The following is a 27015-nucleotide window of genomic DNA, read 5'->3' as shown; positions in this document are numbered from 1 at the left end:
TCTCCCCTCCCTGCAGTGTATACACAGTCACCATCTCCTCTTCACATAATCTTTTTCAGAAGATTAGAGAGGAAGTCAGAGTCCTTTAGAGGCTCTCAGGACCCATCCTTGATGAGAGGCAGGCCGACCGACTATCCAGACCTTTCTCAGCAGTGCTGTGCTTTGTAACTCTAAGTGACATTTAAGACAGGTCTGAGGAAGGAAGGTCAGACCCCAGGATGGGAGAGGCAAGGGGAGATGCCCCTGCTTCTCACAGAGAAAACGTATCCATTGCTTCTCAGACACAATTTTTAATATCTGCCTGCAGCAGCACAATTATACCCAGGGTCTCCTTTGCAGTAACAACAATGAGGAAAGATGTACTTTATTACTGTTAAGAACTGAATGTCATTAATCAGTTAGCACACAGCTGGGCCTGCTGGAATCAGTAACTGCTTTCAGCCCACATCCAACAATTCCTGGGTCAGCCTAAAGGAATAGTCCTGCAGCGTGGTCCCAATATTATTTCTTTTGTTTTACTTCAGTTGCAGCAGTTGCAGAGAGCGCTTCACTGTCTGGATGACATAGCAGCACTACCCTCAATTCTCATCTCTGACAAGGAAGATTGTAAATCCCTTAATACTCTAATGAAGAAGCATTTTAAAAAAGAAAAGTGAGCTTTAGAAACTTTAAATGGGGCCTAGTATGGTTGCCTTTAGAAAGAGCAAGCCTTCAGCAAAGTCCCAAGTAGAGACGTCTCTGCCACTCCTGACATCTGAATTCTTCCAGAATCAGAAGGGCTTTTTTAGTTTCATATCAAACCTGGAAAAAGATTAAAAGTTTATTGTCTGCTGCACTTTTGTTGGGGTTAAATGAAAAAGGAAAGACAGAAAAATCATGAGTTTACCCTCTCCATATACTTTAAATCTAACAAACTGTCTGCTTTTCATTGTGACAGTGGGTATCCTTCTCTTCTAAAACTGTTTCTATCAGTGTAGCCCTGAACTTTCTTTTATGCTGCTGCAAATCAGAGTAGAACTGTTATGATAAATTTGAGATCTGGCCTAACATGGATCTATTCCATAGACACAGACATTTATTCAATTATATGAGATCTACTTCTTTGGATGACTTTCTGGGAATAGGAGAGCATGGATTTGGAAGAAGTTCTATTTCTAAGAAGATCAAAACCCTAGGGATAAGATATTCATAAGACTGCAACCACTATATATTTAAACAAAAAGAACATCTTCTGCCCACAGTGAAATGTGCTGATGGCTCACCAAATGAGGTATCTGAACATTGGTTCAAAGTGAACCACTTCTATAGCACTCAGAAGATATTATAGGAGTTTTCTACATCTATAAATAAGTGACCTGTAGTGCAATCGACTGTTTTCTGGAAGTGAAAGTCTGGTGAATACTTTCGTGGCTGTTTGCTTAGAAAAGGTTTCACCTGTGAGAGTTAAAGCAGTCATCCCAAAAGTGCTGAATTCTTTCCTCCCTTTTATTAGCATTCCAGTCAGCAAAACCGTAGACTAGTCATACCCTACTAGTCAGACTACCTGAACACAGAGCAAATAGTTCATGACAAACTTCCAAATCTGAAATGAAGTGACTCACAATAACTGAACAAACTGAATAGCTGGCTATTCATAAATGACTTACAAAGAGAACAAAGGTTAACCTTTGGAAAGTCATTTAGTACTCATAGTTGGCCATGATCTCTTTTTTTGCCTTTTAAAATAACAAGAGTGATCAAAAAAGCAAAACAAGCCTTGAAAGACAAGCAACCTAATCTCAGAGAGATGAATCTTTAGATCATGCATGAAACACCATTGCTGGCTCGGCACAGCAATTACTTTGTGCAGTTCTATGAGAGATGGGAGCTGTGAGCCAAAAGTAAGAAACAAGGCCAGAACCAGCACCAACTTGCCACTAGCAGTAAAAAAACATAAAGAGGCTGCTTTAACTATGTATTTCCAAATCCACAGCATTCTCCCTCTACCAATTACTCCAGCTTTTGTACTCTTATTCTACCTGACTCCATATGGGTCTTTATGGTGTATTCAGCTGAGCCTCTGAGCAGCTTTTTATAGCGCACCAAACAAAGTCTCTCCTTTGTAATCTTTTACTTCATCTATCCTTTCTTCCAGAAAGATGGTATGTGGGAATTGAATATTTGAGACACTCTTGAGCATGATTCATGATTCCAATTGAGTAATACATAACTATCTTTCTCCTCATCTCTTGCATGACTTTTCTGATGTTTTGCTACCAATGTAGGCTTTCATATCTCATCTGAATCTAGCCTGGGATTCTGAAGAATTATTGGTGAATAATGGTGTTACAATTTTCATCTTTTTATAGAGAGTACTTTCTCTGTTTAGAACTATATAATGAAGGCAAAACATTTGTGATACATACAATACTGAACCTAAACTGCACATGTGTCTGCATGACCCTGCCCAAGGATGGTCTGTACCTACCTGATGTTGTGAGGGAAGACACCATTAAAGATCTAGACCATTGTGGGGGTGGAATTTCACCAAGGGTTTTGTAAGGGTCATCTGTCTTATTATTACAGCTACATTCATGATTGGTGAAGCAAATGATTCTGTCTGTCAGTTATTAGTACTCCCAGAGCTAGCAAAAATAAACATATCCAAAACACTGTCATCTTTTGATTTCCTTTCACGTGTGTTTCAAAAGCCTATGTCTTTGGAGTTAGTTTAAATCAACATATTGAATGGATTTTAATTACATATTTTCTTCTTCTTCTGCCACAGAATATAACATTAAAAAGACCTTAATGCGCACTTTATATTTATATATGTGTGTGTGTGTGTGTGTGTGTGTGTGTGTGTGTGTGTATGACATTTCCTTCGCTTTTCTCTAATTTCATAACATGTGGAATCATGGAAATTCAGCTCCCACCTCATTCAGTTTGATTCATCTCTGGGGATGGCATTGCATTTATCTATCCATCACTTCAAAGGTTTTGTTGTAGAGGAGTTGGAATGTATCTACAGATTCACTTGACCGAGATGAGTCTGCACACTGCCGTTTAGGTAGTTAGCAATAGCTACAGATGCTCCCATGGATCCTTTCCTGATATAGTGAGTTGTGTTGTGTCAATTCATGGATTCAGCATATTCTTGGCCTGGGTCGAAGTATAAGGACGATCACAAATAAATCTAAAGTCTGGTAATCTAAACCATCCTCTCTACAAACATCAGATCAAACTCCATTGAAAGTCAACAGCCAAACTGAGGTGATTCAGTTTTATGATCTCAGACAGTTTGTTGACAGCAATATCTAACCTCTTAAAGGTCTCTTAGATGTGGCCTACTAGCAAAGCTGTTTCTGAAGTAACAAGATTGAATCCTGACAGATCAAGAAATCTCAGTGTTTTACCATGAGCAGCACCTGGATTTGTGAAAGGCACTTTACATAAAATAAAACAATAAATCTTTAACTCTGCCCTTCAGATTACAAAGAACTAAGCCATGATGAGCAGCATGGGTACTGTTTAGATAAAAGAGGAAACTTCACGTGTTCCTGCCTATAGAGGACACAACAGAAGTAAGATTCCATTCCCCCAAATTACCTGACCAAACCTTGTATTAATTAGCGCTTGGATAGCAAGGTGCAGGTTTACTCAATGCCCTAAGAGATCTTAACTTAGGATATTCAGGTGGAGGAGGGGAATTAGAAACTTCCCTTAATTGTTCTGCATGTATCTAATGAACATTACAGCTTTGTAGAATTTTGGCAACACATACTGCTGGGGTATTATTTTAAACTTTGCTTCCTAAATCAAATAGCCTACTGTTTCAAAGCAATTTTGTTCACTATCCCAAGTATTAGCTGAAGCATTAACAAAGTGGACCACGGAGGGCTGTGACAGAGACGGCGTGTGGGCAGCACTTTGCTAATTTGACCTCTCTTCACAGAAATGAGAGGAAACTGTGATCTGAAGCTGACATTTCCTTAGAACATCGCCCAGCTTTCCTAACACTGGGACCACAATTCACTGATAACAGGGCTTTGAAGTGTCTGGAGAAGAGCCAGGAAACATTGGAAGTATTCTTCAGAGAATATCTGTTTCAGATTACCCCAATTTATAGTAAGCCACACATGCTAACTTTAGCATTTCTTCTGCCTCTAAAGCTTTTCGTCTTCTGGATGATTGATCTTGAGCCTTTTCCTTTGGCTCGGTACAGCAACATTTCTTGTCCAAACACTGCATTCCTACTTGGCATCCAGTTTCTTCCCCACCGTGTGTCACTAGGTTCACTTATCTTTCTCATCCTCTGACCCACATTAACTTTTGTAAATATATGATTTTGCTGGAGTTGAAGTAGAACCTGTGGCAAACACCGTACTGAATGTGGCTAAAAAACTGTTTGTTGTGGTTGTTTTATTTTGTTCATTCACACCTGCAGCACTGAGTCTTCTAGTTCTGCACTTCCCCTCCTCATCATCAGAGGCCGTAGAAGGATAACTCATAAGCAGGAGTTAGGTTTTTCTGTCCCATTTGAATTTAGTTGGGGTTGTACACCCAGCTTTCATGGCAGGTAATGCAAATCAATAGCAGCAGCTTTGTAGGGCAAACCACTTGTTGCTGAGGATCTGACATCCACAGTTTCCTCATGCTAAGTGTTACCTGATCCCAGGTACTGAGTGCTCATTTGCAGCCACATGATTTTATGTGAATGTCTCCCAGTTTGGTTTCATACAGAAAGAAACCGGATCACAAGCATCACAACCTTGTGCTGCTGCAAGTTAATGTTAGTAAGAGGTGACAGCTGGTAAGGTTCTTCTGATCCAGACTGTAAGGCCAATCAGAAGCACCATTTTATTCTTCTGAATTCTTGGCTAAAAAGGGTGCCAGAGCAATCATCCTGCACAGCGAAATACAGAGCAGTTACAGCAAGTTGTGGCTCTGCAAGCATCCGTCACTTGTCTAGCCACCATACAATGTCTGTGGCTCTGACTGAGCACCTCCAAAACAAAGTATGATGCATACATTGCCTGCTCTTCAGCCACACCATGGGGCTGCTGGCAAACCTGACTATCACAGCCCAGCCTAGACATGATTTCTAGGGCATGAATGTTGATAGCTAAACAGAGACCGTAAAGTCCACTTGATAAGTCTGTCAAACAATCAATACCAGCATGGTTTAGCATCTAACCCATAGTGTAAAAGAGTCTATACCTGCAATGAAGTTCTGAGACACTCTTTTGCCTCTTCCCTGGCTGGAACTTAATGTCAATTAATGTTACACAGAGCAAGAAAAGTTGATAGCAGGCTACTCTACTATCAGGTACTTGTCTTGGGAAGACAAGTCAACATTTATATAAATTCTTGCTTTCAACACATCATATAAAAATGACGGAAGTCATCCATTTGAAAAGCTCCCTTTGTCAAGTACAACAAAAAATCTACTTTCCAATAGGAAGACAATATTTCCTTTTATCACTACTGTAAATAGCTCAGGATGCTTTGAAATCTAAACAAAGTAGAAATTATGATTTGGGCTTCCAGACTGGTACATTTTGGGTTGCTGTTTTTAGACCTGTCATCTACTGACTTTGATAATTTACTCTGTCAGTAGTAGCATAAAAAGATTATCTGAAATGGTAGGAAGACCAGCTCATTCTTTGGCAGGGAAGGGACTATACACAGGTAATTGCTTGTTCATCTTCCTCACAAGCCATGAAAAAAGCACTCATCAGTTTGTGCATCTCACTAACATCAAGGTTTGCGTGCACTGCAGTCAGGAACTGCAGTAGGTTGGCCATTGCTGTCTGGAAATTTGGTAGTGTTCTGGAAATTTAAGAGAGTCTTTTCAAAATGGGAAAATCTACATACAGTTTGGGGAAAAAACAAAACAAAAAAAAATACCAAACAAAAATTTCCAGAGAGCTCCAATTAAATCTGAGGTCTGCCACTAAGCAAAAGACAACCTCACATACTTCTCTGAACTGGGACTAATGCCCCATATTTCCTACTCTTCAGCAGTCTCAATCTTATATAAAATACTGTTTCTACCAGTTTGGTGGGATTTTTCTTTTTAAAAAAGGTTACTGCTGAACATGAATACAGATATTCACCCGAGTGCATAATGCCATTAAGTTTTGGGAGAGCACAACTTCCCTGCTGTTATCATGTGTTCCTCTCATTCTCTTTTTCTTGGGAAATTAGACTATGATTTCACAAGATGCTGCCTCCTGAAATTTCTGAGTTTCCCTTACTATCACGAAAACAGCCAAAAAAGTAATAATTTTAGAAAAGACAAAATATTGAGTGAATCCATTTTCTATACTGAAGCAATATTTTGAGACCAAATTTACCTACATTTATTTTCACTGAAAGAATGTCTCTCTTGATGCATTTTATTTTGAACTGAACAAATATCTAATTACAAAAGTGTGATGGATGAGAGCTGATCTCACCAAAAGAACTGCAAGTCTTTCATTTCAGGTTGACCTGACACAATGTTGGGATTTTTTCCTTCCATTTTTCAGCTCAAATATAATTGTTCAGACAGTCATTTGGTAGAAGACTAAGGAAAAAATTGGCTTGGCTATCAAAAGCAGTTGTGGAAGCAAGCACTCCTGTTGGGACACAAATCTATTGAGATAACAGGTACCTTACAGTCATAAAATGCACTCTCCAGCATCACCTAAAAAGTTCAGAAAAAGACTGTCCCTCTTCCTGATTTTGATTGCCATCAAGTACAGTTTCCAAATTTTACCAGTTACAGTGCCTGAAAACTTTAAATTGATGACAGTCTGAGACCGTTGTTAGATTGCTGTCAGAATGACAATTTGGCACTGAGACTCACTTTCAGGACTTCCTGTTCAAATTCCCTAGATGAAGGTAAACTAGCACTAGAGAAGAAATGGAAGGTTCCAGGCAACTGGCATGTGTCTGCTTGATCCTGGTGGTCTTGCTTCACCATGTGTGTGGAACTTGATACATTTCAGTACACTACAGTCTGTGAAATTTTACTGAAACTTACAACCCAGAATTAAACTACCTTCTAAATTGCAAAAGCACATTACTAATGATGACAAGCTTCCCACACTGCACTTAACTCTTTTCAGAAGCTACCATCTAGCACATGAGTATGTCATAAACTCCCTGAGTACCATGATGTCAAGTCAGAGAGGAGTGGTTTCACTGAGGTCACACAAAGGTTGCACATGGAAGGTGAAAACAGAGTTTAGTTCTCCTGTGTTCCAGTAAAGAGCTTTGACAACAGACCATCGTCTCTCGCTGATGTCAGCCTCTGTAATAAATGATGTCTCCTTGGTGGGGAACTGCCCAACCTGACATCATTAGCAGATCTGGAATTGCTAAAAGGTTTAGGGCTTCATCATGTTTTGCTTTTAATTGAGCATGAAGCTGTCTTGGCAATAAGACCATAAAAAGCCTTACACCCAAATAAAATCTGTTTGCATTGGCTGGTCTTCATGAAGTGATTCAGAACAACAAAGCTGCAACTTCTTTCTTCATGTCCGCACAGTTGTCAGGACTAAATATTGTGGGCTGCATGCCTTTGAATGAGATTAATTGCACAATGTTTGTGAAAGTGCAAAGCATTTGAAATGCATCTTGTGTGGGAAGAAAACAAATGGATCGGCCCTCCTCCCCTTTTTGAATCATTTGATCCCCTATTTGGATCACTATAAAAACAGATAAACTGCTGAGTAGGACACAAATAAGTAGGGTCATTCTTGCAGGGAGCTGTGCTTATGTCATGTTCACCCTGGATAAAACTAATATATCCTCATACAGCTTTGGAAAGATTTCTTCTTCTTTCCCAAAATGAATAGTTGACAGTCCAGGAGAGAAATCTTTAAAAATAAAAGCACGTTTTTAAGTTTAGGTAAATAACACATTAAACCTTGAATTTAAAATCGTCTTTAATGGTACCATTTTTCCAGTGATCACTGTTCTTGCTAGAGCATGCCACTCTTAGTACCCCATGCTTTTTAAGATCAGAATTTTACAAATACTGAAAGATGTTTCCTCCATTCCCACCTGACTTCTGGTTCCTCAGCTCATGAGGGCATTCCACATGATCCATATGCCACATGCTTTAATTTCCAGAATGTATATTATCCATAATTGATTTAATCCCTCAGCATTGTGAACTGTAATTTTATAATAAAATAAGCGAGTTGTGTCTGTTTCTTGTTCTCCTCAGCCCCACAATACATGCATTTTACACAGATGACAAAGACATTTTAGTGTAACATCATCAGATTTATTCAGTTAAGAGCCCTGTTCTACCACACAGATTTTTACTGCTCATTTCAGCAAGAGTAAGGTCCCAGTCTGCAACTGTGCACTAATAGAGAATTTTCACAAATTTCTTAAGCCTATCTGTGAGGTGCCTTCAAAAGGAGTGCCTTGCCTTTACCCCATGAGAATCCTTGTTGACTTCTCTGTACAAATTCCAGCAACAGTGTGGCCCTGCAATCAGCTAGATCAATCAGCTGAGCTAGAAGAATGGGAGCTCTGCTAAAAAATAAAATAAAATAAAATTTAGAAACAGGTTCTTTAACCAGATTATCTTGCTGCAGGATTGCTATTGCCAAAGCATGGGATAGGCATGAGTGTGAGCACACAACTAGGTGCGCTGGCAACAGCGGAATAGTCACTTCCCTTACAGCTTGAAGACAACTCAGCCTTGGAGGGTTATCAGTAAGAAACGTATATTTCAGATGTACTGGGCTGAATCCTTTGCTGATAAGTCAATAAACTTAGGTCATTGCTAGAAGGGTCTGGACTAAAAATTTTTCCTATTATAGCTAGTCTTCCCCTGAAGCTGAATATATTAGGTAGTTCTCCAATATAGGTGAAATATATCCTCACCACTCCTGTTTTCATAGAGGGCAAAGCAAGAAGATGTGTTCTTAACCGCACGCCTGACACAGCAAAACACATTGTGCTTATCTGTTCGTCAGCCCACAGCCATGATTCAGCTGCAATTATGACTCTTTCCCTGAAATAACAATTTCATCTATCATTATTATCATTATTATTACTTATTACTGCACTATTTTTTTAAATGGCAAATACCATCTACCTTTGTGGAATGTAGGAAGGCTGTTTTACTTTTGATATTAGAAAGTTCTCTTTCAAAGTAAACATTGGCTGAACCTCAGAGTTGGTATACTGTTTAGGAATGCAGTCTTGCACAAAGCCAGAGGCTTTTCAGGGTGTTACAAGAAACCTCAGGCATTGCAGTCATCCCCAGGAATCAGATGAAAATGCTGTGTACACGTGTCAAAATGCCAACTTCAACTGTGTGAATATGTCAACATGACTTGAGCTGGTAGGAAGGCAGGAGCTGTATGAAACAATAAAAAGCATTGTTCAAAAGTCTGTTTTCTAAAATGGATTAACTGCATTAAAAAAAAAACTTGAAAAAATAACACACAAAAAACAAGACAAAAGAAAAGCTGAAATAGAACTCAAGAATGAGACCCTACTGCTGCTCTTTCAAACAAGGTTAATAATTACGAGCACGCAAAGAAAGAAGTCTGGAGTGTCCTACACTTTGTTCATTTGTAATTAAGACTCCGGTGTTATTTTCATTTTCACTCCATCCCATATCCTTTGCTTAAAAGTCAGAAAGTCTCACCAGCTGTCCCAAGATGGTCTTAGAACAGACTTTGTGGAGGAGAAGCAATCATTTCTTATAGGACACAAACTTTACACTATAAAATCTCCAGATCTAATCACTGTTTCTTCTTTCCACAACGTAGCTACTCTCTTCAGCATTATGGGGACTATTCTCCTTACCATTAACATACTGTAGAATAGTGACAAAACCTAGCTCTGTCCTGTCAGGTCCCTGTACTGTCATGTCCATCCAGGTGCTTGGAGACCCCGTGTCCCTTTGCAGCAGTGAACTCGGTCCTGCTATTCAGGAGCTGGAGAGGTAACAGAACAGCTGGAGAGGAAAAGGAACTAACAGCACTTCCACAGTCTCAGGTCTCTTTGCACAACTTGACAGCTCATCTAGAAAAACCAGAATATATGAAGAGATGGAAATTTAAGCTCCTTATTCTCAAAGGGTAGTGTCTTAGGCCTCCAGAGTCATGACATCAGCAGTAGAGCCAGGCAGAAAATGTGAAAGACATAGAAGACAACTTTTCAATAAAACCATTAGGAACAAAAGATATTTTAATTCTGAGTTGCTGTCCCAGCCCCTTAAGAGCCAAATATCACAGCTACCCCTCTTCCTCCAAGATAGTGTTTAAGCCAGGCTTTATTTTGCCATGATGCACTTTGGTGTCCACCTCTCAGAGGTGAGGTTGGCAATCAGAAGGCATTCTCATCAATGCTTGTCTTGATGAGATAGCCAAGGTCAGAGGAGCCTGGCTCAGAGGTAACCCAAGCACTGCAGCAGTATGCCACAACCAAAAGGATGCTGAAAAAAGCTTGGAGAATCTTCAAGGTCATATGTTTTCTGTTCTGATCTCTGTTTTCCGTTTCTAGAAAATAACCCAGCATTTTTTTGCACATGCAAACAAAAACACATTTCTGTCCTGTATTTCTAACAAGACTTAGTAGTAATGATGACTCAAAGCTGAAATTCATGATCTAATTGGAGACTGAGCCTCTCTGACTGATAACAGTAACATGAATAAGATATATTTGATGATGCTTTCTGGCTGGCAAGGGAAGGATAGACAATGTTTATGAGCCTCTCATTTGCACAGTGGTATAATGTAATGATGGAAGGCTAGAATTTGTCTAAGTGAAAGGTAAGATGCAAGATAGTTCCACATCCAACCTTCAGGCAAAAAGCAGAAGTCTATCTGCATAGAGACAGTAATGAAATGGCTCAATTGTCAAATAAAAAATTAAAAAGCAGACATTTGTAGTTAGGAAAACAATGGGAAAATTAGATAGATGTGAACAATCCTGTCTGGAGTAGTGAACCGGCATAGCAGCTAAAATCAATTGGGTAAGATGTTTAACACGAAGAATCAAAACTGGAAAAAAACCCACCCATTACAGATTGACCAAGAACTACATATTCTTGAAACTCAGCATGACTACAGTGATTTGGAAAGTGAGAAATCATTTGGAATGGGATTGAATGGAGACCCCACATCTCCTGGTGTAATTATGCTAATTCCACAGAAGCTTACCCACTACAAATTATCATTATAATTTCTTTAAAATGTGAAATGTGGTTCCTAACAGATGCTATGAAGGTGTCAAACAGATCCTGCTGTGAGCAGAACTGCATGACAAGTCACATGAAAACTATCTGTTTCGGCAGCATAACCAGCAGAACATGCAATCATGAGTTTTACATTTCATGTTTCTCACTGAAATTAGGTAACACTGGAAGAAGAAAAGTAGCAATGCCAGAAAAATGGGTTGTCTAATACACTTCGTGGCAAGAGTTGTTCAAAAGATTGCGTCAAATCCATTCTATCAAAGGATTTTTAGATTAGAATTGTTATGCTGAGCACCAGTGAAGGACTTCTGGCTTCCTGATGTTTGATTCTCCCCACAACAATATGTCCTGGAAGTCCCCTAGGGCACTGAGACCTCTCATTCCTGCAAGATAGCCTGATAGTATAGGATGGAATGGAACAGGATGGAATTAGAGAAAGTTGAGGTAAGCACTTTTTGTGACAGTTTTTCTTCTCATTCTTCTATTTTTTTGACTCTAATCTAATATTCAGCCTCTGAAAATATTAAAGAAGGTAAATCAAATGTTGGACTTGTGCCTCCTCTATAAAAAGTCAGAAACATTTCCCTGGTTTAATACATACTCTTATTAAAAATCTTCTTAATCAAACAAATAAGAGGAATTTGAAATAACTTATAAAATGGGTAAGTAATGCATATAGATGGCATAGATATTGTTACAATCACAAAACTAGCCAAATTCTAGCATCTCAGTTCAGAAGGGCAGGGAGAACTGTACCAAGCATTAAAAAAGACAAAATCCATAATGCTTCTGTGAGACAAAACGTCCAGTAACAAGAAGTAATAAATTCAGGTCCCCTAAAATATCCTGCTTTGGAAGCCAAACTATTTAATTTGATTTTCCTTTTTTAATACATTTTCATTTGCATATATATATATGTATATATATTTGCTTTCAGAGGGAGGGAATCATTGTTTTTTAAATGCAAGAATTCCAATACATAAATAAAATTTGGCTTCAAAAACAATCCAAAAAATCCCATGTTCAGATAATGAAATGTTATCTTTCAACCTTACTGAAGTACAAGATAATTTTTTTTTATTTTATTTTTAATGAAACTTCACTGAAACAAATTTTAAATTTCCATTGGAAATTTTTCAATATCCTCTGCCTAGTCAGATATACACAATTCCATCTCTGCAAAGTAATCTTAGCTTTACTTCAGAGCACTTTCAGATGTCAAAGGAGCAGGGAGTAGTTCTCAGAGCAGCCTCCTGTCTGTCAGAGTGTCTTTAGCACTGGTTGGCACGGAGGCAGATTTTGGCCCTTTTTCATCTAACAGCTATTCAATGCAGCATATTTGTTATTCTTTGCTGCCAAGGAGACAGTCTGCTTTTCATTTCCTCTGAAGAAGAGCGTAATACTATGAGTAAAACGTCAGATATAATTAGGCAAAATGGTTGAGTGCCTGACTGAGTGGAGATATGGAACTGTCCTGGATATGAAAAATAGCCATACACCTGAGATAGAAACAAGAGAAAGAAGAAAAGTGCTGCACTCCCAACTGGAGCATGCAGAGGCTATCACATGTTACCCTTTTCTTGTGCAAGTAGGATATTTCCTAGGGATTGCACAAACTGATTAGGTGTCCTCTCAAAATATCTGGCAAACAAAAAAATTAAAATAAAATAAAATAAAATAAAAAAATTAAAATAAAATAAATAAAATAAAATAAAATAAAATAAAATAAAATAAAATAAAATAAAATAAAATAAAATAATAAAATAAAACAAACCACACACACAGATCCTGCTTTTTCCCTACGCAATGAAATAATATGTACCTTGAGATGGAAAACCTGATTTCTACACATTTATAGGTTTGTATACAACCTGGACACAATTCTCCAGTACTTTATGCCAATTACATATGCTTGCATGTGAAAAATGTCCCTTAACTCACAGAATGAGGAGTTTGTAAAAAGTCTTTTGCTGCTAACAGCAAATATTAATCGATTCATTACTGTTCACAAGAAGTGAACGTTTTGAAACAAGAAAGTCTAAATTCTCATATTCCTCTGAGCCATCACATGCCTCATAGACCAGGAGGTTATGGAGGGCTGGAGTACCCTCATGGAAATGCAGGGATCCTTCAGAAGAAAGCAGAGGAGTCAGCTATCAGGTAACTGAAGCTCCCACTTCATCAAAGCTGGACAAAGACCTGCAAGGTGCAATTAGAAGTACTACCAGTCCATCAAAACTCAGTAAATAGAGTATTGCTATGGCTAGTAAGAGACCACAGGTTTCATACTGACTCTACAAGCCTTATCTGGACTTGTCTCAGCCTGCCTAGAGCTTTCTTTAGCTTTATTCCCTTGTAAAAGTAACTTTTTAATGACCAGGTAGCAATTGTTTTATCTGTTTTATTTCACTTCTCTTTGGTTAATTATGTTGTCCAGTCATCGTTTCTATAGATCCAGTTGTAATAAACAGCTTTTATGTACTAATGAATGAAGTAAACTTAAATATTGTCAACAAGATAATTTAGGTGTAAAGGCAAGGTATGGTAGCAGAAAGCTTAAGGGTGAGGACACAGGTCACAGTGTAGATGAGCACAGGTGTGGGATAACAAGAGAGAGGTCATAAGACAGCACTGGCAGCTCTGGGGATGCAACTGTCTCACTAATCAAAGACCTGCTGACTCAAAGAATGTGTAATACTGCTATTTAGGTGAATAAAGTGAACAAAACCAGATGTACTCCAAACAACAAATCTGGGTGTAATCTGGAGATGCAGACTAATGAAAAAAACCTCTAGTGTTAATATATGCTAGAAAAAAAAATTCTAAAAATAGTCTCAAATGTACCCTAGAGTAAAAGGAAAAGGCCTTCAACACCACCTACATAGCCCTATGTGTGTATAACTTAGGACACTGATGAAACACTAACTCCTCTTCTAGACAGAAGCCAGTGAGCCAAAGAGCAGGGGGAGGGAATGTGCAAAGGAGTGTGCATACAGCAATTTTAACTGCATTGTTATTGAGCTATTGTCTGGAATTGTACTCTATTTTCCTGTCCTTTAATATTTAGATCTGGACTAATAATTATTCATTAATTATAATGATAGCAATTCAGTCACACAAATAACTTTTGACATTACAGAAAATACATTTTCTTCCAGCAGAACAAAATTTTGAATGTAATGCTACTTTTCACTCATGGATGATCTTTTTACTTACCCTGGACACCCACGGATGTAAGAAAGAGCAGCATGTCATTCTGCATTAATGTGTGACAGAGCGATAAATTCAGCACTGACAGTGGGAGAAAGATTGCCAGTTTTTCTTACAAGGACATACTGGCATCTTGTTTTCTGGGCTGAAGTAAAGTGACTCTGCTTGTGCTTTCCAAGCCTGACAGCTTCAAACATGAAATCATACCATCGCTGTTAGCCCAGCAGTGAGCACAAGCCCTGCTGAGAGCCAGGTTCAGACTACCCCAGGTTCAGCACGGCCCTAACACAGCCACAGCACTCCCAGTTTACAGCTGGCTCACATCTGGCTGCTTCAGAGAACAGGCTTCTCTCTGCCTGCAAATCAGCTCAGAGTCATGCTCGAAGATACTGCCCAGAAATCCAAAACACTCATGAAAACTTTTTGTATTCCCCATTTCCTTTCTATTCTTTCTCTCTTTTGCATCAGATTTTTGGGTATGGCTCCTCTCCAGGAGGGCACATGAACACTTTACTAGCAAGAACACTGCCTACAATTTCACTAGTGGCTTAGGCAGTGACGATATTAGTAAGAAATGCTATGTGGAGCTTTCTGTGACAGGATGGCCATTGCTAATCATCCCAAAGCAGCACTGGAGGTGAGGAAGAAGCACACCTCAGCCCACTACAACTCAGCGCAACATGGTCCTCAAGTGGATTACCTTCTTCATTAAATGTTCCTGTGCAGGACAATGCCTTTCAGCTACAAGAGGCAGTCAGATCTGTTGCTCATTTCAAGAGTATGTTACCTGGATGAGCAGTGACTAGGGGACACTTTCAACTGCAGCCAAAGAGGATGATGTGGGTCAGCAATGAAAACTGATTCAGTCTAATAATTGTCATAGCTGAGAATGTCAGGAGGAGATTTACAATGGTTCTGCAGTCTGGCTTTAGCCTTTAAAATTTAGGGTGGGGACTGTAAAGAAATTGGCAGCTGATAACAGAAATGGAATGAAATCAAAATATCTATTCTTTGTTTATTCATCATCTTGAAATATTTATAATGGTCCAAGTATCCCTCCACCCACCTCACACTAGAGCTTTTAAATATGTGTCCAGATTCAAGACTGGCAGCATCTTGAGTCCATCTCCGGATTAACCCAAACTCTTCTACTTTGACCATTAACAGATACTTTAACAAAATGAGACCAGAACCTAAGCTAGCATCAGCTTCGTATTCGCTGTCTAAACCCAAACTAATATTAGGTGTTATAAGACTAAAATAATCCCTAATGAACCCAGGAAATGGCATCCTGAATGAAGTCATGCAAGGCCTGACTCCAGCCAACAGGCCTCTGTTCTACATATATATATATATATAAATACATACATAAAACAAATTTGGGGCCAACTGCCCTTAACAGAGCAATGTATACTACGGGACCTATCTAACTGGATTTCAAGACTCCATCTGACTTAGGTTTCTCCATTCTCTAATTATTTTCTTTAAAAAGAACTGTACACATAGAGTCCATATTAAAATCATGAATGTCCATAATGCTCCTAGAGTTTACATCTGCAGTTTTCTTTGTTCTCTTTAAGGTGATAGCTGCCAGTAGGAAGATTACATGCTGCCTTGAATTTTCCCAGAATATTTCTCCTTGGATCCAGCATTATGGTTCAGCCTCTTGTACACATGGAGAGGGCAGCTGGAACATTTCAGATACAGATGTGAACCTCCCCAGAGTTAATTATTCACATTATTGTTTGCATCTTAGATTTCAGTTACCCAGCTTGTATTAAAGTCCTACATACTATGCACTAGCCTTGGTGTGCCAATACCTTTTGGGAATTTCTGGCTGTAACTACTGCTTCATATGTATACTCCCAGACACTTTTTGGTTTGTGCAACTGGTAGTGAGATTGTGAACATATACACAGAAAAAAAAGTCTACTGGAAAAGCAGTTATTTAAACAATTAGCAGCATAGAGGAGATTAAGGATAGCTCTTCTAAAACACTTTAGCTGCATTCCTTGTTCTCCATCATCCCCATGCATTCCCTCCCATTGCTGATCTGAAATTCCTAGCTCTGCTGGCAGTTGTCTTTGTGTACTGTTTTTGCTGAAATTGCAAGACACTTTGTCAAAAGGTTTTTGAAGGATGACACTTTTTCCCAGACCTGAAGGAACAGCTAGATCGTTCCCTCCCACATCCTCCATGCACTTGCTACAGAAGATCTGTGTGGTGTTTATGATGATCTATTTCAGAATTCTTTAACATTGGACACTCTGGCCTCATAGTCTGACAACTGATTGATAAGCCTTCTTTTGTGGGCTGAGAATGACTGACCTTTTCCTCTGGGATTCCCATTATAGGGTAGCCCTGTGTCCTCTTTCTTGGCCAAGTGCCATGGGAAAGACAGTTTGCAAAGACAGCTCAAAGAATGATGTATGAATTTAAAAAAAAAGAAAAGAAAAAAAAGAGGAAGAAGAAAGCTTTGAAAATCATTCAGCATGACTGTGCAGAGATAGTTTAATATACATGAGTCTTTTTATCATGTAAGAATTCTTTCTCACATCTCTGTGTTGACCCTGAATGTTAAGATGAGCCTTGCTTTAAATAGGTTTCCCTGGACATGTCTGATCTCTAAGAACTCTTTAAAAACAGTTATCCACTGGGATCAAACTCCAAACAAAATCCATCACACTCAAGGTATGGATTTCCAACTTCACAAGCCATTAGTTAAGCTGGAAGAAGAAATTGCAGAAACTTAGGGTCTCCCTAAGCTCTTAGTTATACAATCTTGTCAATGCATCAGAGGCCAGTGAGACCATTACTCGGGAATGGCTAATGGGACGACAATAGGAAGGAAGAGCCAGTTGCTCAAGATGTGGGAAAGTCACGCATGATCCCTGAGAAACTTCTTAGATTCCCTCTTATTTAATGAGGTTCTTTTCCTTCACCAGTTACTGCAAAGGTATGGATTCATGAAACAGCTGGTAGCTTATAGAGCTTCATTACCTGATTCATATCGATATCACATTCCCCCATAACTGTGCAAAAGTCAAACTGAAACTCTGAGCTTCCAGAAAGGTTAGATAAAAAGAAAAAACAAAACAAAACAACCAACCAAGCAAACAAAAAACTACTGCAATAGTTTGAGGTAGGAGGAATAATGAAAATAATATGGCAAAACTTGATGATGCAAAATATTCAGTCCAACTTCTGTACAAAAGAGGTGACTGCAGTTATCCAGACCTAAAATTTTCATGCTAGACAAGGGCTCCTATAGCATTTGTTACATATCTAGTCATTAAATACTTTCCATGAACAACAATTTCTCAGAATCCTTCGATGTTGAGGACCCCAAAAAACATTGTATAAGTGGGAATTAAGAATTTAAACATGTAGACACTTTTTCAATCTCTGTTTGCATGTTTCAGTTACTGGATTTTTTGCATGGATTTCTGTTGGGTTTATCCTGGACTTGTTATATTTATATTAGGTAGAAGTATTTCATTAGTTCTATGGCTTAGGACCTGTCACAACAAGGGAGAACAGAGGGAGGTCTGGGAAAGCGTTAGGATACCCATTGCCTTGGAGTATTGCTCAGAAATCTGTCAGTGTATATTTTGTCAAGTGTTCAAAGATGGGCACAGATCGAGGGAGATTTTTTCCCTCTTACGCATTAACCAAATACTTCCCCAGACACAGGAAGATGATCATCATACTATTCCTGATGAAACCCAGGTAAACACAGTGCCCATATTGCTTACAAGTTCAAGCATTTAGGGAAGTCTGCAGAATGGAGACCTGAATCTAGAAACATTAATATGTGCTTATTAATATAAAGTCCAAACATAACACCATTCAGAGATCAAGTCATCTGTTGGGAGGTGTGTTTACTATCTGTTGGCCATGATCAGCAGACCAGAAAACTTGTCATTGCCATAAAGACCTTTGTGATTCTACAAAGAGGAATCATAAAAAATGAAACACCCTGCAGTGTCATTGCCACAACCCATACTGGGTTCAGTTGTAGGGTGGTCAGACTTTTATGCGAGATCAGTAAATTCTGGGACCTGTCAAAATAACTCATTCATCCAAAGGTCTGCTGAATGCGCTACTGCTTTCAAGCAACCCTAGAAGATCTGCCAAGGAGGAACTTTATAGGTTGGATAAAATAATACTAAATCCTATGATGTGGGTCTAAAAAAAAAAGAAAATTCAGCCATATCAGAATTTGAATTTGAACTTTACACATAGGTGGATCACCTGATGCTGAACATGATCACCTGTAGAAACATTTAACTCTTCTTTTACCTCATATGATTTCAGGTAGAAATGAGTATATTTAAATCTAGATTTAAATTTTTACCAAGTGTAAGGGTTAGATGTGTTTTCTAGAAGGGTCATGACAAGGCACAGATCTGAACTACCTGGAAGTCCTTATTCAGCTGTAGATTTTTTAAAAATATATCAAATCCAGCTATTTAAGTTGTCAGAGCACCAAGCTCAGAATCACAGGCATTTGTTTGAAATCCAGTCAGTATTAGCAACCAAAGTGAACAACAGAGATACAATCTAATACATTTTCTTTCTTCTATAATTCTTTTTGAAATTAGAGGTAACTTCATGAGTTAGAGGTCTTTATGAGCTGAGTTTTGGATTTCTAGAAGGAGAGAATAAGTAATTTCACTGAACAATCAATAACAACTGCAACAAAAGCAAAATGACAACAGTGGATGGGAAAGAGTGGGGAGAGGGGTGCTTTAAGTCTTGAATTCTTTTATGTTGGCTTTTTCCCTGCAGAGACATTGACATCTCATATTTTTTATAGTGCCTGACAACATCATTTTAAACCAAGACACTGCTTCATCTGACTGGCCCAGCAAGTGAGACTAGTGCTGTTTCCAATAGGACTGAAAACAGTATCAGACTTTCAAGAGGGGTAGTATGCTGTGCCAAGGACTTCATCCAACTGGTAAGAGGGTATTGTCCACAGAGGAAGAAAGAAACCAGTATTCTTTGGTAAAGGACCCAAGTGTACCTGACAAGCAGGGGCACCTTTCTCCAGCATCAAAGGCAATGGTGCAGCACGAAATTCAAACATCTGAGAATCTAATGGCTGAAAATTAAAATAAGCTGTCAGTCTGCTAAAAAAGATTTTTAATTCAAAATAAATCAGACTAACAATTTGCAGATGTTTGGAAAGAAAATGTTTAAGTTACTCACTTTCAGAGCCTGAGCCCTCCTTACCTTCAGTATTCTGCTTGCATTTCAATGGTTGTGGTGGCTTTCTCCCACTGCCTGCTCTCTCTTTATGCACAGCACAAACCTCATCGGTCGGCAGGTCTCGTACTCACCCTTGACCTTAAAATCACATCATTTCTATTATCTTCAGAGTTAAGCAGTGGAGATCAGGAGAGAAACTCAAGAGTTGATTATTCCTTAACAGAAAGAATTTATGAAGCCAGAATATATACATATATATGAATATATGTCAAACAAAGAAAAAATCATATTTGGAAAATAGCGATTTGGTCAAAATGTGAAAATCTTAAGCAGCAAAATAGAGCCTTAGAGAAAGGAGTAGAGGACACATCTCTTCAGGGATTTATGCCAGCACTTTCTAAAAGCACATGTACGAAGCCCACCTGTGCTAACAAGCCAGAAAAGGAACCTCGAATAAAATCCTTTAAGCTCCCATCTCAGTTCAATCCTTCCAGCTCAGAGACAAGTGGTATGGCAGGAGGATAGGAGGAAGACAGGTCATCCCCCATCACTATGCTACTGGCTTTTCCTCTCTGTCCTCTGTCCAACCAAACCTTAGGTGATGAAGGACATGGCTACCATCTCTTTCATCCACCAGTATTTCTTAAAATACGCTACCCAGTTTACACCTTTTCTGCTGCCCAGATAGGGTCTTTCTTCACTTTTTTCCTCCATGATCAGAATTTATGGGAATTTTTTCAGTATTGAACATTTTAATTTTTTTTTATAAAAGCTTATAATAATAATAAATTTAGCTCCCTGGTGCATCCAGCTTCCTCACTGAAACTGGAAAACTAAATTTCTCTTTTTCAGATGGTCATTTTCCATTTTGAAGTTTTCACTTGGCAAAAGTACTCAAGAAAAGAAGGGTCAAGAAATGTATCTTCCTATAAATTCTACTCCTGAATGTGGCAGGGGTGGGAGATAAAGTCCCAATAACTTACTATGAGCATGTATTATATTTTTAAAAATGGATGAGAATATAAAAGCTGAGAAAATTTAAAGTTTTTACCAAGCATTTTGCCTCTCTGATGAAAAAAATTTTGTATTAGTATCTTTACGCTAGCGTTGGTCTAGTAAAAATTTTTCTTCCTCTGGTTCTGTAACCTGGGAAAAGACCAAGAAGGGAAGGAGGGTCTGTCATACAACCAGTTCATCCTGGAGGATATGAATGCAGCTGGTTGTGTCAAGGCACTGGAAGAAACATTGCTCAGATGACTGAGGCTCAGTGCACTGGTTTGTCCCCGGTGAACATATCACTGTGGGTCTTTCTTCAAAAATTAACTTTGGAGCCTAAATCACTCTTGAAACATGTTCAAAATTACCCTGGATGCATTTTACAACATCAACAGTAAAATTGCAGAGAAAACTTTTCCAAATCAATCTCTTATGCATTTGTGCCACCTAGTGAACAAAACCAAGTTGAAATGCTTTTGTGAGGGAGAAGACAGATTTGACATTTCCAAAAATGCTTGCAAACTGGTTCTCAAGAGTGCTTTGGTAGTTCACTGGGTTACTGCCTTTGTCCATCACTGGTGGACTGCCAGTTTCAAACCCTAGGACTGCAAATGAATGTGAACTGGCAAACCAGAGACACCAAAAGATTTTTTGTGTCATAGGAAAAAAATCAAATAGCTGGATCTTACTCTCATCATCTCACAATCCCATAAGTGACATTAGCAGTAAGTGTGTGCAACACACTTACATTAGCAGTAAGTGTGAGCAACTCAGACTTATTCTGTTTTCAGGTATATAGAGTGTAACACCCAAATTAAAACAACTAGTGTCCGCTGTTCTGCAAGGGGAACCTTAATATTACTCAAATTAATATCCACTTGGACTCTAAAACCATATTGGTATTATCCTGGGACACAGTTTCCTATATAGTCATTGCTATTTTGGGACCATAATACATTATGAAGACATAGCATTATTCATAGTAATAGCAGCCTTGAGGCCCCAGCCAAAAATAGGGAAACTTGAGCATAGCAATGATTTACAGTTTAATCCAATAAGAGGGGGGAAAAGGAGAAATCCTCATTTTACAGATGAGAGTGATGAAGTTACTAAGTCGGGCAGAGCATGCTTATGCTGTGTTTTTTAGGCCTGGTGACAATAGTGAGTTAGTGTCTGAGTGTATACAGTGTATATATGCATACCTATAAGGTTCCCTTGTCTCTGGCATCATGTTCCTGCATGGCTTCCAGGACTGCTCAGACCAGGGGCTTGCAAGGATTCAAAATCTACATAAACCTCCTAAAATGTGAGTTGATTTTGATTTAGTTTGTGTAATTTAAAGCTGTGGGCCTTGTTTCCAGATTCCAGGCCAAAATCCCTAACCAAGTGTTGTTTTGGTATTTTGCTTTCAGTCAGTGTGAATATTAAAAAACAGCAATCAGATCCTGTGAAAGATGTTGGGTTTGTTTATCAGTATTTCCAATGTAGCAACTATCCTAGCACTAACTTTCCTCCCACAGTAATAAACTCACTTGCACAATAAGCAACAGGTCCACAAGCTATGAAACAGTGCCATCTAGTGCATAATAGAGGATAGAATAAAGAAGCTTTTTTCCCAAGGGAAAACATCCTGAAGGTAACTGCTGCTGAACACATATTTAGTACACAATTTCCTGTTTCAATTGTCTGTAAAATTTAGGTCCGGAGTATGCAAATTAATTTCTATCTGTTCAACTTTTCAGTTCTTTCATTTAAGTCTTATGCAGAGAAAACATTTTCCTTACAACAAATTCATAGCCACCCCAAAATTAGGCATATATTTATCACAGCAGTATCAGTTTCACAGCCCATGTATTGAATTCTACTAGCAAAGAGTAAAGCAATCAAGGAAAAATCACTAGTGGGTCTCAAGTAATGAGACTGGTTGTGATTGCTCATTAAAACCTTCTGATAAGGCATTTAAAAGATCTAAACATACAAATTTACAAACCACTGTTTTGCTTCTGAGAGCAACACTGTAATTAATTCAGAAAGCCTAAAGATGCCGGTTATAGCACAGAAGACTGTAAAAATAAAAACTTCCAGAGCAGCACCAGATGATCTTCAGCACACCTGCAAGCAAGCTCATACTAGAGAAACCAGTGGATCATTTCCCCAAATTCTCCACATCTCTGCCATGATAGTACATAGTGCTATGCAAGGAAAACGAGATGGTCTACTCTAAGACTTTAATCTATAGGATTATGCTGCATTGCAAAATAAAACCACTCTTTACGTTGGACAATAGCCAAGTTCCTGCTCGAGGTACGATACATTGCAGTGTGTGACAGTCATCGAAAAGGGATGTATGTCCATGTCCCCATAGCCCCATCACAGAATGGTCATTCTTCCTTAGTACTCATAGGAAGCTTTCTTCATCTTCCTGCTCCTGGATCTCCCCTAGATTCTTCAGGATATTGTTTACCACTGTGACTTAAAAGGTGTGTATACCCCATAAGGAAGTACAACCTGTTTATAAGGGATAAAATACCAAGTTTGTCATTGCAATCCTCTGTTAAAAGTTGTATTATTTTTGGACCCAGATATACATTAATGTCTTCAGCCACACTTGTCTGAGCAGTGATTTCAGCAATTTTCACATGGTGTATTATTCTTGTCAGAAGTATTACTATGCAAGAAATGTACAGGCTGTTACACTAATAATTCAATAGGCAGATGTCTTCCTCTGAACCTGCAGTGATCCAGCTTATCCACGTCAGCAGGAAGAACCCTGGTCCCCCTGGAAGTCTCTGCCACTGCACAAGGTGCACAGTCTTGACTGTTTGCCCTGATTTAAGGATTCTGGGGCTGTTTCAGCTAGACCAGAAATGTCAGCTCAGGTGTCTTGGATTAAGTCCAGGTATATAATTGCATTCTTCCTGTCTACATTTCCCTTTTGCTTTTTGTTGGATAAACTATTCCTCATGCTGCAGCTTAAATTGTGTTTTGCTGCTCTGTATGCTAAAAAGCTGCCATATTCCACCCCAAACTTGGCTGTATTTAAAGGATGGATTAACTGTTCTTTATGTATGCAGTTTGGAACTGAAGTGCATGGTCTATTGTGTGTTTTAGGATCATTGTTATTTAAAATAGTGGTTTACCACTGGTATCTTCTCCTTCTACTCAAGTCTTGAAAAGTATATGAAAAATAGACCACTGCAGAGAGTGGGTTAACATCCACAATTAACCAAAAATCAGTGTTTGGTTAGAGTCTGATCATTGCGACATTTTTCTGGAGGGGGCTGGGAGGGAAATGGCCTCTTCAGAATTAAGGAAAAAATAATCCACTTACATCATAGAAAGCTGGAATCACATCAAAGGCTGTGAAAGCTCAGAAATTGGCAGCTTGAAATCCGCTAAGAACTGAAATGAATTTATACCTTTTTTTAATAAAGCTGGAACAATGATTCAAACAACTTAATCCCTTAGCAATTTCACAACCTTTTGTTACTCTTCAGAAGTCCCTCTCTTGTCATGGTGTGTCAAATCACCCATTTAAATCTTTTGCATATTTGAGACCAAATTCTGCTCTCCTGAGTGTTTGATGCTGTTGAATTCAATTGCACTGCAGATGTGCTTGGGAGAGCTGCAGAGCTTGGCCTCTGGCCTTGACACAGAGGGAATGCCAAAGTGGGGCAGCACAGCCTGAGGACAGCACACAACTCTGTTCTCTGCATATCTGTGTTCTACTGTAGCCCTTGAGAGAAAGTCAATTAGCCTTCATTTTTAAAATGGGAGTAACACCAACCTGCTTTCCAGGAGAGCTGAAAAGCTTGAGCACAGCCATGTTACAAAGCCTGTTTGGTATCAATGTGCAAAAACAGGCTCACTGGCCTTTTTGATTTAAGTGCCTATATATATACACATGATCTCTTCAGCCTGAAATTGTCAGTAGAGCATCATGTAGATGCAGGATGACTGATGTAGCATCTAAGTTCCTATCTAAAGTGTAGGGCATGGTCTTCTTGGTGCCAGAATAGATCCTCTGCTGGACCTGTGGTGCAAAAAATGCTCATACCAAGCTCCAGGTAGTGAAAGGGCACTAAGGCACATGCCTAGGGCCCCTTCAAACCAAGAGGGGTATGAGTCTCAGCACAGAGCAGTGAATAAACCAGATGTGATCCCAGTCTATTCCCCCTTTTGAAGGTACCTCAGTGCATAGCCAAGAAGGTAAAATGCATGAAGAAAAGAAGTAAAAGGAGCCCAATACTGTAGTTAGGCATTTGAGGTGCTCAGCTGCAACGAGAGCGACCTGGGCTGTTTAGTGGCCGATTGGGTGTTGCATTAGCCACTGGAGATAAAGAAAGCAAATAACTGAGGAAGCAGTGGGATCAGCAGCCCTAAATTACCCCCTTCAGATCAGTAGCTTGACCACTGCTTTAGGTGCTGGTTTCAAGCTGTTAACTGTAACCCTGATGCAGCCAGACCAGCTCCTGCTGGCGCCAGTGTGATTTCTGGAGCAAACACCACACTTTCCCTGAAATCATGAGATGAAGCTTTACACACACAAGCACACACATGCCTGTGTTAGTTTTCTACAATGTTAATCCTGTTTGATCCCTGCATATTCTAGGTATAAAGTTACTTTTGCACATTTACTCTGTTGACAGCAACCTTTACCAACCAGCAGTCCTCTGTTATCTCCCTGCAAGAGCTCAGGACTCCTGTACTGCAAAAATAACCCCTTTGAACAAGAGTTAGCTCCTCTGCAGAGTTGCCAGTACTGGGAAGGCAATGTACTGAAGAAGCTCCCAAGTGTACCTCAAAAACTCAGGTAGTAGGAGCAGAGTTTTGGTAGTGCTTCTTGATTGCTTTAATCTCCTTCCTTAAGACTTTGTGATCTTTTACCTGTCCTTGTCTGTGAAAGAAAAGCATTTTTTCCTCATGTGTTTACTCTGTCTGGTAGGAAGCATACAGCTCTGGCAAGCTCTGTGTATATTCAGGTGGACTGCATCACTTTGGGAGCCAGGAAGAGGGACAGAGAACACCCCAAGCAGCTCTGCTAGAGCAAGGTGAGACACAGATTGTTCATGGCTTCCAATTTGGACTATTCCTGAAAGCCAAGATGTCCAGTTCCATACACTGAGCATCATGACAGTACACAGAGGGAGGTAAATCTCTGTGGAAGGCCATGGCCCCTAGAAACCTCATCTGCTACCGATGAACATCTTGAAAGATGATGAAATAGATTAAAAACTTGCCAAAATCTCACAAGAGCCCTTGCTAATGCATTTCCTTCTGGTTTAAATATTTAGTGGAGCAAGGGCTAGAACCTGGTTCTCCCAGATGCTCTCCATTGGAGAGCATCAGTCTCCCAGCAGTTGGGTCATTCTCACCCGGGAAGCACTTATGGAAAACTTTAATTGGTAAAATTTTGGTTTATTTCTACAAACACTTAAAAGCAATAGACCATGTTAGTGAACCAGGGCTTAGCCTCCCTCTAGTTTTAAATTCAAGGTCCTAGTCTGGTTGACAGTCATATTCAAATGACAGTGACTGCCCAGTAGCAATGTCAAGTGAAGGTGCTTTACAAGCACGATAATTACAGCAGTTAATTATTTGCACAATGTCATAGGTGTGCATAGCAATACATCGTTTAGACAAGTCCCTACCCCAAGGACCTTACAGTCTAATCTGGACGGACACAGTACAAATAATTAAAGAATGACCCATGGAAGTAAGAGCAGAAGCGAGTCTGCGTTCATAATCGCGTTCGTCTGCTATTATGACTGTGAGACATGCTGACCCCTCTGACTAGCTCGTGTTGTTGCAGGATTTGTTTTCCAAATACGTGGCAGGCACAGCAGCTCTGGAGGCGCAGCAGGACGGGGCAGCGGCTCCGCTCCGTTCCTGAGGCTCTGCCGCCCTCCCGCGGCCGCTCCCGCTCGGCCCGCTGGCCTCGGCAGGCGCTGCAGCCCACCCTCCTCTGAGAATGTCATCTCGTATTGGTGTGCATGTGGCGCGCTGCAATCCCCAGTATCATTACTCTGCCAGCTGAGGTACCCCTCAGCCCCTTGTGTGTCTCAGAAAGTGAAAAATTTTCCATCCAGAAAGCATAATTTACTGCCTTTTCCTTCAGAGCATAGGTGATTACAGAATCATAGAATCACAGAATATCCTGAGTTGGAAGGAATCCACAAGAACCATTGAAGTCCAGCTCCTGGCCCTGCACAGAACAGCCCCAACGATCATGCCATGTGCCAAATTCTTCTTGAACTCTGTCAGGCTTGGGACTCTGACCACTTCCCTGGGGAGCCAGTTCTAGTGCTCAATCACCCTCTGGGTGAAGAACCTTTTCCTAATACCTAATCCAAATCTCCCCTGACACAGCTTCATGCTGTTTTTTTCGGTGTTGCCGC

The 27015-nt window shown here is 39.5% G+C and overlaps 1 long non-coding RNA gene across 1 annotated transcript; it reads left to right on the top strand.

Moving 5' to 3' along the window:
* Positions 1–11355: 11355 nt before the first annotated feature.
* On the top strand, positions 11356–25669 carry LOC113946280. The gene is made up of 3 exons (XR_003527377.1): positions 11356–11641; positions 25267–25430; positions 25563–25669. It is a non-coding gene; the product is annotated as an uncharacterized LOC113946280 (long non-coding RNA).
* The last annotated feature ends 1346 nt before the right edge of the window (positions 25670–27015 follow it).

Source organism: Corapipo altera, unplaced genomic scaffold, assembly GCF_003945725.1.
Source record: "Corapipo altera isolate COAL_440 unplaced genomic scaffold, ASM394572v1 48b, whole genome shotgun sequence".
Taxonomy (NCBI): domain Eukaryota; kingdom Metazoa; phylum Chordata; class Aves; order Passeriformes; family Pipridae; genus Corapipo; species Corapipo altera.
This window is presented reverse-complemented; position numbering and strand designations above follow the sequence as displayed.